Here is a 15,046-nt window from a genome sequence, read left to right as displayed (position 1 = left end):
TACTTCAATTATATATATATTTTTTTCCACTGGGAACTGTGAACATAAACAATCTTCAATCTTGATACAGTGATGTAGGAGTTTGAAAAAAGCCCCTCTCCAACACTTCTTTTTTTTTTTTTTTAATTTTTTTTAACGTTTGTTTATTTTTGAGACAGAGAGAGACAGAGCGTGAACAGGGGGGAGGGGCAGAGAGAGAGGGAGACACAGAATCTGAAACAGACTCCAGGCTCTGAGCTGTCAGCACAGAGCCTGACGCGGGGCTCGAACTCACAGACCGTGAGATCATGACCTGAGCCGAAGTCGGACGCTTAACCGACTGAGCCACCCAGGCACCCCAAAAAAAGCCCCTCTCCAACACTTCTAAGCCAAACCCAGACCCTGTAAATATGCTAACTTATATGGTATAAAGAACTTTGCAGATGTAATGCAAAACAGGTGGAAACAATGAGGTAATCACAAGTGTCCTTTTAAAGATAGTGGGAGATGCTACCATAGTGGTGGAGACAACAATGTGATGACAGAAGCAGAAATTGGAATAATGCAGCCACAAGCCAAGGAATGCCAGCAGCCACCATAAATTGGAAGAGGCAAGGAATGGATTCACCCATAGATCCTCCAGAAGGAACCAGTCCTGGAAACACCTTGATTTTAGTCACATAAAACTCATTTCAGACTTCTTCTTGAGAACTTATAACAGAACAAATTTCTATTGTTTTAACACGTTAAGTTTGTGGCAGTCAGTAGGAACCCAATACAAACACCTTTCCTTTCAGCTCCACATACGTTTGATTCCTCAGAAAGTTCCCCTGGTTCTTTTATTTTTCTTCAACAGTGTCCTGCTGTCTTTCCTTCTCTCCATTTGCATGATTTCCTTCAACATCCTCTTTTCCCAAGTACCCCTTTTCTTCCATCACACCCACTCAGCAAACACCAACTCTAGGTCAGTCCCAGTACCTGCTTTCTCATTCCTAGACCTGGGATGCCAGGAACTTCTGAAGAAAAAAAAAATCACAATTTCAGGAAATTTTACCACTGAAAATATAAGTTCTCAAACTTAACTTTAGGACAGCTTTTTTCTTCTAATTTTCTTGAGTCTATTTGTCTCCATGCCTTTATCAGATTTTTCCAGAGACATTTTTAATAAATCCTTTTGGGGGGTCTGTTTCTGGAGAATCTAATCTAAGACATTAGGAAAACCAGCGCTATGTCTCCTTCCTCGTGGATAACAGTGCTTAAGATATAAAGTCAACAAGCAGGAAGATGGGTTGAATCTCTGCTTCCAATCACTCCAGCCCCTCCAACAGATAAACTGGTAAATTCTCATTCTTCCATAAGCTAGATTGAGTTTGATTTCTGTTACTTAAAATTAAGAAACACAATTCATCAAGGGGAGATAGAGTGACTCCTTTCCTTTCTCCATTTAACAACAGATTTTCTTTCTTTCTTTTTTTTTAACTTTTTTTTCACATTTATTCATTTTTGAGAGAAAGAAAGAACATTAGCTGGGGAGGGGAAGAGAGAGAGAGAGACACGGAATCTAAAGCAGGCTCCAGGCTCTTACCTCTTGGCACAGAGCCCAATGCAGGGCTTGAACTCAGGAACCGTGAGATCATGACCTGAGTCGAAATTGGATGCTTAACCAACTGAGCCACCAGGCGCCCCTAACAACAGATTTTCTAAACAAGGGAGACATGTCCATGATATCACCATAGAGGGGAGTAAATCAGCAGTATTTTCTAAATAAAGTTATCACAAGATCACTGTCATATTCATTGTACTTTGGGTGTCATATACTCAACTTATAATTTATATATCTTCCACTAGGGTTTAAGGGTCTGTTTCCAGTCTCTTCCACAGTAACAAGCACCTGAAAAATTCAATCCATCTTGATATGGTGCATAATACATATCATATATATGTTAAGAAAGAAAAAGAGAAAAGAGCAAAACCTTTCTAAAATGCAAATCTGATCATGTCAGACCATTGAAAGCCTTCAGTACCGCTTCTTTGTTTTCAAGATAAGGTTCATACTCCTTAAAATATCCTCCAAATACTATATTTTGTGGTGGAGGGTGCAATCTCCAACTACATTCTCCCCACTCCACTTTCATATTTCCATCACAGTGAAGACTTTCAGCTCCTTGAGTGACATGCTCTTTCTTAGCCTTGGGCCTTTTTCCCTCCTCTCCTTCCACATGCTCATACCTCAGCCTCTCACCTCACTTGGATTACTTCTTTTGAGGTTTCAGGACTTTGCCAAAATGTTACTTCTTCCAGGAAGCCCTCTTTGATGTCCCACAATCTATGTCCCTTATGTGCTCCCATTGTTCCCTTTTACTCTCCTATAATTTTGTATATCACTCTCTAATGTGATTAAATTTGTTTGTTTGAAATAAGAATATATGAGGTAAAATAGTGTCTGTTTGTTCAATGTTATATTGCTGGAGTCTAAACCAGTACCTGACTCATAATATATTCCTATTTTTGAATGAATGGTTGAAAAAGAAACGAGAAAGAGATGTTGAGAGAGGAGAAATGATGTCTTTTTGAACACCAGTGTAAACGGACACTGATTCCAATCAGGAAATGTCTCCTGGAGAGAAATATCTTGGTGGAAAAAAACATGCATGTATATTTTCACGCCAGCTTAATTCTCCCTGGATGTCAACTCTTTATGATAGCTAAGGTTAATAACCATAAAATACGTACTCAGATACAAGACAACTCCTGTGATTAAACAACAGGATCCAGGGGCACTTAGCCATGATATCTGGCTTCCCTCCCAGAACAAGGTACCCAAGTTCTCTTAGAAGAAAGCTGAGATTGTATACTCACTGCCAAGGAGACTTAGGCTGATCATTTAACCTCTTTATTGTTATGTTAACTTACAGATTAATAGTCAGGGGCAGCTAGCTGTAAAAACTGCTATTTAAAACAACTTTATTTCCAAACGTGTCATTTCGTAAGCAGGCATATTAAAGAATAAGGAGATACTGACTTACAGAATGAAGTGCAAGACTGAAAGTCAGAAGTTCATGCACTATGAAAGCAGAAACAGAAAGTACTAATCTACGTATTCTGTCTTATCTGGTGCAGTGAGAAACTTACCATTCTTTCAGAAGAGTTTATTTGTTTTAAACTGTCAAGTTTTACCTTGACTAAGATCATTTTGCTGAATGTTATAGCCTCAAACAACAGAGTAACCATTTTCAGAAATGGAGGATATGACCATGGTACTGCCACTCCCCTATGCAACTTCCTTGATGGTCACACTAACTCACCATGACATTCTTTTCCATGAGACAGACTCATCCTCAAAGTGTTCCTCAATGCATTCTTTCAGCAGTCACTGCTGGCCAATTAAAGTTGCCACAGGAGATAAAATTACTGTGTCACTCTGACTTTTCTGTTGAACCAAAGACAGAATTATCTTTTGGGATGTTAAACACTCATTTCCCTGCTATTACTGATTTCCCTGTCAATATTCACAGAACTGCTCACTACATGCCAAGCTCTTAGAGCACATAGGGTGACACCTATGGAACCAATGAAAATAACTGCCGACCCACATTGATTTTAAACAGCATTTACTTCTTGGGGCTTACTCTTTGTTTCCTTTGCTATAATGTTATGGATTCCTTCAATGTTCACAGGTGGAAATAATGCCTGAAGTGTCATCTCATGGTCAACCCAATCCAGTCCAAATCTACAGAGATGTGGGTAAGCCATCCACACAGGCAAGAGTACCAGTAAGGCTTCTTTGTTTACATAAAAGTATATCAATCCTACCCACATACTCCTTTCATTTTTAAATATCTTGATCCAAGTACATTTGACAAAGAATGCTTGAAAATATGATCTTTGCCTTATGCTATTTGCTTCCCATCTCATCATTGATCTTAAAATCTATTTTATCTTCCAAATTCCTTGGCCCTCCATATTTCCTCTCTTATCTCATAATCCAGCTCAGGGTTGTCTAAAATTCAATCATTTATATCATGCCTTCACAACCTTTGCCAACTGTACTCTTATAGGTGATATACAGATAGATAGATAGACAGATAGATAGATAGACAGACATAGATAGACATGGACATTGATAGATATATAGACAATCTATTTTTAAGTAGCTCACTTTTTATAATCTTTTGCTTGTCCTAAATAAGAATACCCACTGACTACTTATATATGTTTTTATGATACACATTAAAAACCTTCATAATTACAACTTAAAGTGATTTAGTACCAACTAAAATGATCTTAACTGTGAGTATAGCTCTCTGAGAAATAATGATTTATGACAGTGGTTGTCAATACTGGCATATCAGAATCACCTTCTCAGACTTTTTAAAAAATTCCAATTCCTAGATCTCACCCCAGAACAATTAAATCTGAATGAGAATATCTGACAACAATGGTATGTTCAAAAGATAAAAAATTATCACGCAGAAGATTCTCACTCTAGCCTATTAACTGTGTGAATCTCAAGATAGACACTTTCAATTAAAAAAAGACGTGACTGATGCATCACTAACTAACTTTGGGATTTCTTCCCATCAGGAATTTAGAAACTGGCATTCAATTTCTGTCCTAATCACTGGTTCTAATTTTTAAAAAGTGAGTTGTTGTTGGCTACAAAATTTAATTTTTCAAAGTTCATTTAAACTGAACAAAATAAAATCTTTCTCGAGTAATGTAGAGTTCTTGACGTTCCTCCACCTGTATGCGTTGGACTTGGCTATGAGTTCTTTAAGAACAGGGCCTTTATGTGTATATATATATATATATATATATATATATATATATATATAAATTTATTTATTTATACACACACACAGACACACATATATATACCTATTGCTCTAATATTCATAAGGTTCGAGTTGTGTAAAAAATATTTTATAATTAGGGCACCTGGGTGGTTCCGTCGGTTAAGCATCCACATCAGTTTCTGCTCAGGTCATGATCTCACAGTTTGTGAGTTCAAGCCCCATGTCAGGCTCTGTGCTAATAGTGTGGAGCCTTCTTGGGATTCTCTCTCTCCCTCTCTCTCTGCCCCTACCCCACTCACGCTCTCTCTCTCTTTCTCAAAATAAATGAATAAACTTTAAAAATGTTGTAATTACTTCCCTTCTCACTTGGACCTCATCATCTCTGTTGCAAGGTTTTCTTATAATAACTTGAAAGATAAAGACTAAAGTTTTCTAATATCTCATCCCTTGCTAAAAGGTAATAGTGAGAAATTAAATGCCATCTTAATTATCTGTTTTAACTGCACATGTTTTAGCATTTGAGATCTGAGGAGCTCCCATCAATTTCAAAAGAGGTGATTGCTTCTAACCATTACAATTGAACTGGCAGCATTTCACTCATATCCAACCACTGTCCTGTGTCCAGCACTTGCTATGTGCTCAATATATCTGAAATGGGGATTTGAACAAACATGACTTGTGGAATATAATCACAACACTTTTCAGTGGGGAAGTTTTTCCTCTATCACTTGATAAAACCCCTGGCAAGCCCCACAACTTCCTACCAAGTACATTTAACCCTCAAAAAATTCATTTTCTTCATCTGAGAAGAAAGGGCCGATACTATACACCAAGCCCTCCTTTCTACTTTTAACATTCTCTCTCTTTTTTAAGCGTATAATTCAATGATATTAAGTACTTTCATATTGTTGCTCTATTTCTAATATTCTGACAATATGAACTTTCTCTGTCGGATCTGGATATGTCTTAACTTTGTTTTCTCATTCATAATTTCAGGAAATGGGATGATACCTTGCATTTCCATAGAGATCCCACTATGGTTGTAAGTATTGATTTCATGTACGCTTTTCAGCAAGGACAGGGTCTGTGCACACAGTGGATCCTGACAGAGCTAAAGTCATTGACCTACAGAGAATGGCATACAATCTGCCTGATGATTTTAACGTCTTCCTATCAGGCATTTGCCTTTTTTTTTTTTTTTGAGAAGTTTTTAGTTTCCATTTAATTGATACATGTATTCAATGTGATTTCTTCCTCTCCATCAAGCTTTTGGATAGGTGCTACCAAATCTGCAAATATAGGCACCTTTCATACACTTGTGGAGAGATATATATTGGAAACTTCCTTCACACCATTATAAATTTCTCATATAAGACCTAGGGCTCACATTTTCTTGAGCTCCAAGAGCAGTGACTGCAAATACCGGCGATTCATATTATGGTGATATCTCTCACTGAGGCATAAACAGTCACTGCAATTGCATTGTCCTTGACTGATGTTCTCATTTTCTTCAGAATTAAATCCGAGCCAATTCTACCATATGTTGCACACAAAGGACGAGATAATTTTGGTTTGTTCCCTTCTCTTTTGTATCTGAAGCCCAACCTTTTAATTTTCTTATCTTGAAGAGAGATGTCAGAAAGAAATCTTTTTTGTTCCATATTGTTGAGCCAGTAATGAAAAATGCAAACTAAAACTTGCATTCTACTTTCTAGTACCAAATGAAAGGAACACATAGTTCTAGTGAGTAACAGCCAAGAAACTGAACTGTATCCTGAGGGGCCAGGAAGGGTAAACATGGCATCGTATTGTTCAGAGCAGCACTATTATGGGACGTAGATCACTCGTGCCCTTCCTCTCAGAGAGTACATATTATACTAGAAATAGGAATGTGTGGGTGGTGAAAAATCCTCATAAGAAACCAAGATAGAACCTATTGCCCTCTATTTCTATTTTGGGGAAAATAGCCAAGAGGTTGATGAGGAACCAAGGAAGTTGGATCACATTCTTCTTTTTATCCATATTCATTTATTTATTCTTTCTTTTGTACCATAAACTATATATGTGCTAGCCATATAGTGCTAGCTTCTGGGAACACATATATAAGCTGTTAGCCATCAATAAGCTGAAATCAAGTTGGGAAATAGTAACCTATGCAGATTCTTATAATACAAGCTTTCCAGAGATCATGATTCTGAATTAAATTTTGCTTTAGTTAAACACTAAGCATAAATTTAACTAGTTGAGTAATACCACTTCACACTTGTAAAAAATTTGTTCCTTACCACATTCACACATACACACATACCCATAATACTTATTAAATGCTGAGTGTCAGGGCACCCAGGAGGCTCAGTTGGTTGAGGGTCTGACTCTTGATTTTGGCTCAGGTCATGATCCCAGGGTCGTGCGGTCGAGTCCCATGTTGGGCTCCATGCTGAGTATGAAGCCTGCTTGGGATTCTCTCTCTTTCTTCCTCTGCCCCTCTCCCCTGCTCATGTGTGCATTCTCTCTCTCTCTCTCTCTCTCTCTCTCTCTCTCTCATTAAAAATGAAAGCTGAGCATAAATTAAACTTTAAAGGAAGGAGGTAAAAGGTGAAGGACTGTAGACAGGATTGTGTTTTAGTTGCAACACTCTGGCTGCTTTTGGAATATGAATTTTGAGGAGGCAGAGCTGTTAATTATAATAGAGAGAGCAAACTGGGAGCTCATGAGCTACATCTAAACTACATGTGCGCTTGTGTGTGTGTGTGTGTTTAATTATTCTCTGCTTGTTCAATGCTAACATGCAATTTAACAAACCAAATTTTCAGTTTAAGTAATTAAAAAGCAGGAAATTTCACATAAAAATTTGGATTCCTGGCTTGTATTGAAAAACAGGAAACTCTGGGGTTGTAAGACCTGCTTTTCTGGATGACAGTAACTGGCAGCAGTTGAGTAGCAACTGCTCTTCAGCATGCAGAATGGACTCTCCTACTCCACTGCCTGACCTGCTTTCACCAGCGCACACTAAACGCCTGGCCTGTGGCACCTCCCCCTTTACACTACCTTCAAATACACTGCCTGTTAAATATTCTTGATAGAAACGGCCAGAAGAAAACATACCTGAACTAGCAACTGCGTTCTCACCAGCTACCCCAAAATAATGGCACAAACGTGTGGACCAGACAAATGTGAAGACAAGCTTTAGATAAGCGCAGGGGTAATGCCCATTCATAGGATCATTTCAAACATTATTTACATCTTTTGACAGCACTGCACATTTTAGGTATGATGGTAAAATGACCCAAATGTAGAACAACTGAACAATCTCTTCCTGGGATTACAAGCAGTAACTTACCAGAAGGAAATACCATTTCGATTATAGTTCATTAGCAACTCCAATATTACTAGAGCAGAGTAAGCCCACCCTCAGCCTCCTCTTCCTTGGACCCAGTGCGTCCTTGAGATATGGAACATGTAGGGTTTCAAGAAGTTTCCCAAATAAAGCCCCTGGCCACTATCCTTCCCAGCCCTGACAAAAGAACTATGTGCAACACTGGTCCCTAACCTCCTCTTTTTCAAGGCCCGTGTAATTTGTGGCTTCTACTTTTCTGAGTTCCTTTACAATGGCTATACATTTCATCAAGACTTTTAGCCAGAAAGAAATCATGTTATTAGAGAAGAGAGCAGAATAAAATTAAAAGAGCATATACTTTCTGCCAATTATACCATACCTGTGAGTTTCCTCATTTGTAAATATTACAGGCCACAGGAAGAACTCCCAACTCTTTTCCATGTTTTATGAGACCTTTCATGATCTGCTTACCTCATTACCTAACTCTCCCATCCCTTCAGCCCCAAACTGAGTCGCCAGTAGTATTATGTGCTTTCATTTCCTCAAACATGTCATGTTCTCCCTTCCTGATCTCAGCACACGCTCTTCCCTCAACCCTGAACACTTTCATGAGACCCCTACCATTCGTTGCATATTAGTTACCTACTGTTCATGTAACAAAGTAACCAAACTTAGCAGCTTAAAACAACAAATATTTATTATCTCATAGTTTCTGTGGGTCAGGAGTCTAGAAACAGTTCAGCTGGGAGATTCTGGTTCAGGGTCTTTCATAAGATTGTGGTCAAACTGTTGGCCAGGGATACTGTCATCCAAAGCTTTTCTTGGGATGGAGAATTCACTTCCAAGATGGCTCACTCATATGACTATAGGCAGCAGGTCTCAGTCCTTTGCCTCCTTTTGGCAAAGGTATCAGCTCCTCATCACATAAGACTTTCCATGTGGTTTCCTGAACATCCCAACAACATGCCAGCTGACTTCTCCCAAAACAAAAGGTCTGAGAAGGAGCAAGGCAGAAGCCACGTGTCTTTTATGACCTGGTCTTGGAAGTGAAACACCATTACTTTGGCCATATTTTTTTTTTATTAAGTCGGTAAGTCCAGTCTACACGCAAGGGAGGCAAATTAAACGCCATCTCTTGAAGGGAATGTCAAAGAACTTGTGGACACATTTTATACCACCACAGCCTTGCTAAAGCCAAATGTCAGATAGTTACTTTCTTGGCTAGTCTTTGTGACTGCCCCAAGACTGATATGGTATCTCTCTTTAGCTCACAGGAGGTACTTCTCCAAATAAGGACTACATTTTTGGAAAATACCCTAATTTGTCTGTCTTTTGCAGTAGAGAGTAAGCAACTTGAAGCTAAGGACTGAGCCTTGCTCACATGTGTATCTCCAAGCCTGGCATAGTTCTTGGCTGTTGGTAGGCATTCAATAGTCCCTGAAAAGTGAATCATGCCACTCAAATAAGTTCTTTTCTAGCCTTTCCACAGGATAAGCAGAGAATGAAAGGGGAGAAATGAATTTTATACTGCACTGCCTCCTGTGTCTTGCACTTTGTATATATTATCTCATTCAGTGACAGCTGAAAACTATGATAGAAACACAACTGTGTGGTGGAAAAGAATGCATATCCTCCTGCCACTTGTTACCATAGAGTCTTGGCAGCTAACTTAGACTCTTGGCACTTTAGTTTTCTCCTGAAAAAAAAAAAAAAAACTGAAGGATGTAATAATTCCTTTACCAACCAACATGGCTTTAATAGCATCAAATAAAACAACATAAATGAATGTTAAATACAAACCATAAAACATCATACAATATATGAATATCACTATTTCTCAAATTTCTATGGAGTATGGATGATATTGCTAAACATGGAGAAGATGTTTCCATTTTTGGAAACTTAATCAAATGTGAAATTCTTATCCCAATATTTCAATTAATTCATTCATACTAGTATCATTTTTAAGTTTACTTATTTATTTTGAGAGAAAGAGAGCATATGTGCACACATGGGGGGAGGGAGGAGCAGAGACGGGGAGAGAGAGAATCTTAAGCAGGCTCCGTACTATTAGTGTGGAGCCCAAGTAGGGCTCGATCTCAATGAACTGTGAAATCATGACCTGAGCCAAAATCCAGAGTTGGACGCTTAACTGACTGAGCCATCTAGGTGTCTCCATTCATTCTAGTATTGGTTGAACTCCTACCATGTGCATATTCCAAGCATAGCCCAAGTGCTCAGATATCTTAGATCCTTCAATTCAGTCCAAAAGCTTCTGCAAGTTCTCAAAATCTTTCTATACAATTAGGTTCCATTTGTAATACCTAGCACTTTTTAAATGACGGCGAAGCTTGCCAAAACAACAATGCAAACAGTGGGCTAGAGGACTTAGTTGACTATTTCTGGAGTCAGATCTCTAGTAGTGCCTGTTGCTTGCTGCTAAAGCCTTGGGTCTCCTCTCAGGGCAGGAAATGTTGGTGCCCGGCATTCAGCAAGTGCTTGATCTTGGTCAAACAGAATGACATAAATTGCTATCCCTTGTACAAGGGTCATTAGATGTGATGGCTAGATGGAATGGCTCAAGTTTCCAATCAAGCTGCCATATTTTGCAGAGTAGGAAGTAGAAGCTCACTAAGGTTAAGTCCCAAGATCATACACGGAGTCAATCTCAGAGTTTAGATTCCAAATAAATATTCTGACTTCCAGCTGTATGCACATTACCTTTATTAAATACTGGACTCTATTTTAACAGTTTATCAATAATAGGGTTCCTGGGTCCTGGGTGGCTCAGTCGGCTAAGAGTCCCACTCTCAATTTCAACTAAGGTCATGATCCCCCAGATTGTGAGATCGAGCCCTGGGTCAGGCTCTTCATTGGGCATGGAGCCTGCTCAAGATTCTCTCTCTCCCTCTCGCTCTGCCCCTCCTCCTGCTCACACTCACTCTGTCTCTCTCTCTCTCTCAAAAAAAAAAAAAGTTTAAGAGATTATCAATAGAAATAGATGACAAAAATGACTTGTCTCACAGGCTTTGCCCAAAGGACTATAGAGTAATGATGTCAATAAAGTACTTCACATATTTCCTTAATTATGCCAATGATAGCAATTGTGGCCAAAGTTTATGGACAAGCAGCACAGGCACATTAAATCTTCTGGACACCGGGGTAGCATTTAACACAAAGCAAATTGTGCATGAAAGGTATCCTGCAAAATGTTAATGTTAGAGCCGTCTTTTTGGCATAATAATAACATACAATGAAGTGTCAACAGCACCACAGAAGTAAACTAGCACAAATTGTGCCTTTGTTTTATTTCTCCTCTCATCTGTATTTTCCTGATTATTAAAGGTCAATAGTATTTCCCTTAAAGAAAATAAGTGCTTTGTATCAATCGCGAGGCTGTGTGTCAGTTTTCCAATCAAGGTGATTCTGATGATGCTAAAGGCAGATTATTCACGCTCTGCCTTAGTTTTCTTGAGGAAGAGGGACTCATCCATAGGCTAATCTCACTAGCTGTTGAAAGCTAGAACGATTTCAATCACTTCCCAATATCTTCTTCCAGCAGTACTCTCATTACTTTCCCTTAACTACTGGTTTTGGACTTGTGGCTTTTACAAACATGCTGATCTTCCTCATGGAGTGTGATTACCATCAAATCATCCATGACACCTCTGGCAGGTTGTGAGCCAGGCTGGGCCTGCATAAGCTCCTTTTAAGGAATTTGACCCTGAAAAAAAAACTTGAGAGTTTCACTGCTGGACCCATCAGTCGATATAAAATGTGATTCATTTTAGGCAGAAAAATATTCACTGTTCCATTTTCCCTAGTGCCTTGGAGGAATGCATGTGGCCTGTTTGTCTAAGTTCCAAGTGAGCAAAGCTTCAATATGCCTGGCATTTGGGGAAAGAAGTTGTAACTCTGAGTGAAAGAAAGTAAAGGGGCTTATTTGTGAGGGCCTTGCTAGCAGTCATCTCATGCTGTAAAGCAAAAGCAACACACAAATTGGTGAGAAGTGCAGTGCGGTGGTTAAAATGTATGCTTTCACATAACAACTTGGTTTACAATCAAGCTCTGCACTTGGCAATTGTGTGAACCACGGTGAAAATTAAAACTTATTTATAAATTGGAGATAAAATACCTGAGAGCAATGTTGTGAGGATAAGAGAAATAATGACTCTAGATCATTTATTCGGTGCCTGTAACATAGTCAGTGTTGAATGAATTGGAGCTCTTATTATTACAAATAGTAAAACCAAACAAAGGTGACTTATTCTCTAAATAGTGTTCTCTGCTCTTTAAGAATTCAAGAGGCTTTGCAATGTACACTTGCTTTCACCATAAATATGTGATAGATCACTAAACTGACCTAAATTCCCTGAGCCAATTAATGAAATGAGAACATTTATTCCTGTAAAGATGCAAAGCTCTGAACTTCCAGGATCTAAGTGGAGGTAAATCTAAGCTGTCTCCTCTCTTTCATTGGGAATTTTCAAGCGCTAGAATGAAAATCTATGGCTGGTCAAAATGAGGCCTCACAGGTGTAGAGAATTTCTTTTGAGACGGTTCCCATTTACAAAATCTTGGGCTACACCACCCTAAAGTACTTCACAACAAATCCTCTTCTCCAACTAATACAGATCTCAGCATTAGCAAAGGAAAACGTTGATAGAGTAAAAATCCAGAGTAATCTCATTCAGTGATATTTTGCTATCCAATTAAATTTGCTTTCCTCTCTTATAAATAAGACTAATGGTATAAATATAATGCAGAATGAAAAATTACAATAGTACTTTTAGTGCCATGGCAAGCAGCCCGTTCCTCCAAATTAGGATTGCCAAATAAAATACAGAATGCTCATTAAATTTGAATTTATGATGAACAACAAATAATTTTTTTAACATAAGTATGTTAGAGATTGGTCGTGGCCTTTGGAGGTGGACTTAGAAAAATCATCAGGGTCACCCTTCATGACCAAACTCTATGTCAGATGTACATTTGAGGCATAAAAATTTAACTGTGTGCCCTATATTTTATTTGCGAAGTCTGGCAACTCTCTTACAAATGAACTAAATCTGAGGTGCCTGAGTGACTCAGTCAGTTAAGCATCTGACTTCAGCTCAGGTCATGATATCACAGCTTGTGGGTTCGAGCCCCACATCGGACTCTCTGCTGACAGTTCAGAGCCTGAAGCGTGTCTCCCTCTCTCTCTCTGCTCCTCCCCAGCTCACACTCTGTCTCTCTCTTTCTCTCTCTCTCTCCCTCAAAAAACAAATAAACATTAAAAAAAAAAACAAATGAACAAACTCTACAGTTACTTGTCATGCAATTACTTGATCACCTTTCAAAAAATCATATTCTAAGATCCCTTCAGACATTTTCCAGTACTTGTTTATTTTGAGGGGATAACAAAAATTCTAGGTTAGAAATTTATTGAGTGTGGTCACTTTTTATAATTTAATTTTACATAATGATAACTTCATAAGAAGAAAGTTAACATGCATAAAAATAGTACTTCACTCTCCATAGACAATCATGAAATAAATAGACAAGTGTAGGCTTCTGGGAACTGGAGACAGTTTTACTCTTATGATCAGAACCAGCTGGATAATTTTTTATACTAAGTCCATGACATTTGGTCACAAAGAAATTTCCAATTTCAAATTCTGGACAGTTTTAGCCAATGATATCATAGCCGAGAACTGGGTATTTTGGACTTGAAATGATATCAATATCATGTATTCGTAGACTGAAAGTTCAAAGTTCACCTGGGTTGATTTTGGACATTGTCATATTCGTGCCATCAAGGTTTTAATGCTGTTGAACTACCTTCTGGTGGCTGATAAGTGATAAAATCTGGAAAAAATCATTCCAAATCCCAGTGAATAGTCGTAGTGCAGTTTCTCAACACATCCCTACAGGGTTTTGTGGAATTTCCTCTCATAAGGAGACCTCGTTCATCTAATTGTTCAGTGTGTTGAGAGAAGCTTTGCAAGGATGTAGCAATGACAGCCTCAATGTGTGACCTTTGTTTGCTGAGGTCCCTCAAGCCTCTTATGGGTAGTTAATCTTGATGACCTGTGGCCCTTGAACTCGTCACAAGAGGATTCCAAGTCTTTTGCATTTCCCGTACAGTCTCTGGTGGATTTTGATCCAAAATGAGTAAGGACCGAATCTAGACCTCAAGAGTGCTGTGGGGTCAACAGAGCTGCTGTCTCAGCCATTACCACCTCTCCATGTGCTCTGCTCCCACCACCTTGTGGCCCTTTAACTGGAAAATGAACACCCCACCCCCACTTCTGGCCAGTCCTGCAGTGTTTATTTGAGGGAAAATACATCTTCTCATATGGAGTCCCTGGCAAGCTGCTCTTTTTGATTTCCACAACCTCCCTCCTCAAGGAACTTAGGACAAATTCCCAATGTTGGGTCAGACGATATTTCAGTGGCTCCTGCTTTGCCTCACTGTCCTCTGACGTTGCCACTTTGCACAGGCTTCTGTGCATCTCGATTCCTTTCCTTCACTGGAGTGAACTTCTTGTCCACCCAGAGCACTTTGTCACCCTTTTATTTTTGGAGAAAAACTTTAGAATGTTGGATCCCATTGTAAATTTAAATGTATTCCCTGTTTTATCCAAAATACTGATGTACTTTTGCTTGTTCATTTATTCCTCCGTTTATTCAAATAATATTTTGCTTCAACAATGTCGAGTCAAACAATTTGCTTCCTGCCTTCATGAATCTTGTAGCTTAGAGGAGATATAGGTACAGAAGAAATAACTTACCTTATGAAGACATAAGACTGTCTTATGTCTTCTCAATTCTCTCTAAATCTTGTTGTCTTGTAATTTGTCAAACTTCAAAAGAATAGCGTTTGTTTGTTTTTTTTTCCTGAGGAAAATGCAGTTCGTGCCTAGAACAAAAGGAACATTACTCAGGTTTG

General features: G+C 38.7%; 1 long non-coding RNA gene across 3 annotated transcripts in view; it reads right to left on the bottom strand.

Moving 5' to 3' along the window:
• The window catches only part of LOC107180332, an 89,711-nt gene that overhangs the window by 15,765 nt on the left and 58,900 nt on the right, over nt 1–15,046 (bottom strand). For all 3 annotated transcript variants that reach the window (XR_006221588.1, XR_001511108.2, XR_001511110.2), the window contains exon 3: nt 14,889–15,016. This is a non-coding gene — a long non-coding RNA (uncharacterized LOC107180332). The remainder of the gene's footprint in view (nt 1–14,888; nt 15,017–15,046) is intronic.

The sequence above is a fragment of the Panthera tigris genome, chromosome C1, assembly GCF_018350195.1.
Source record: "Panthera tigris isolate Pti1 chromosome C1, P.tigris_Pti1_mat1.1, whole genome shotgun sequence".
NCBI lineage: Eukaryota > Metazoa > Chordata > Mammalia > Carnivora > Felidae > Panthera > Panthera tigris.
The sequence above is the reverse complement of the archived record's forward strand: the minus strand, read 5'-3'. Positions and strand labels throughout refer to the sequence as shown.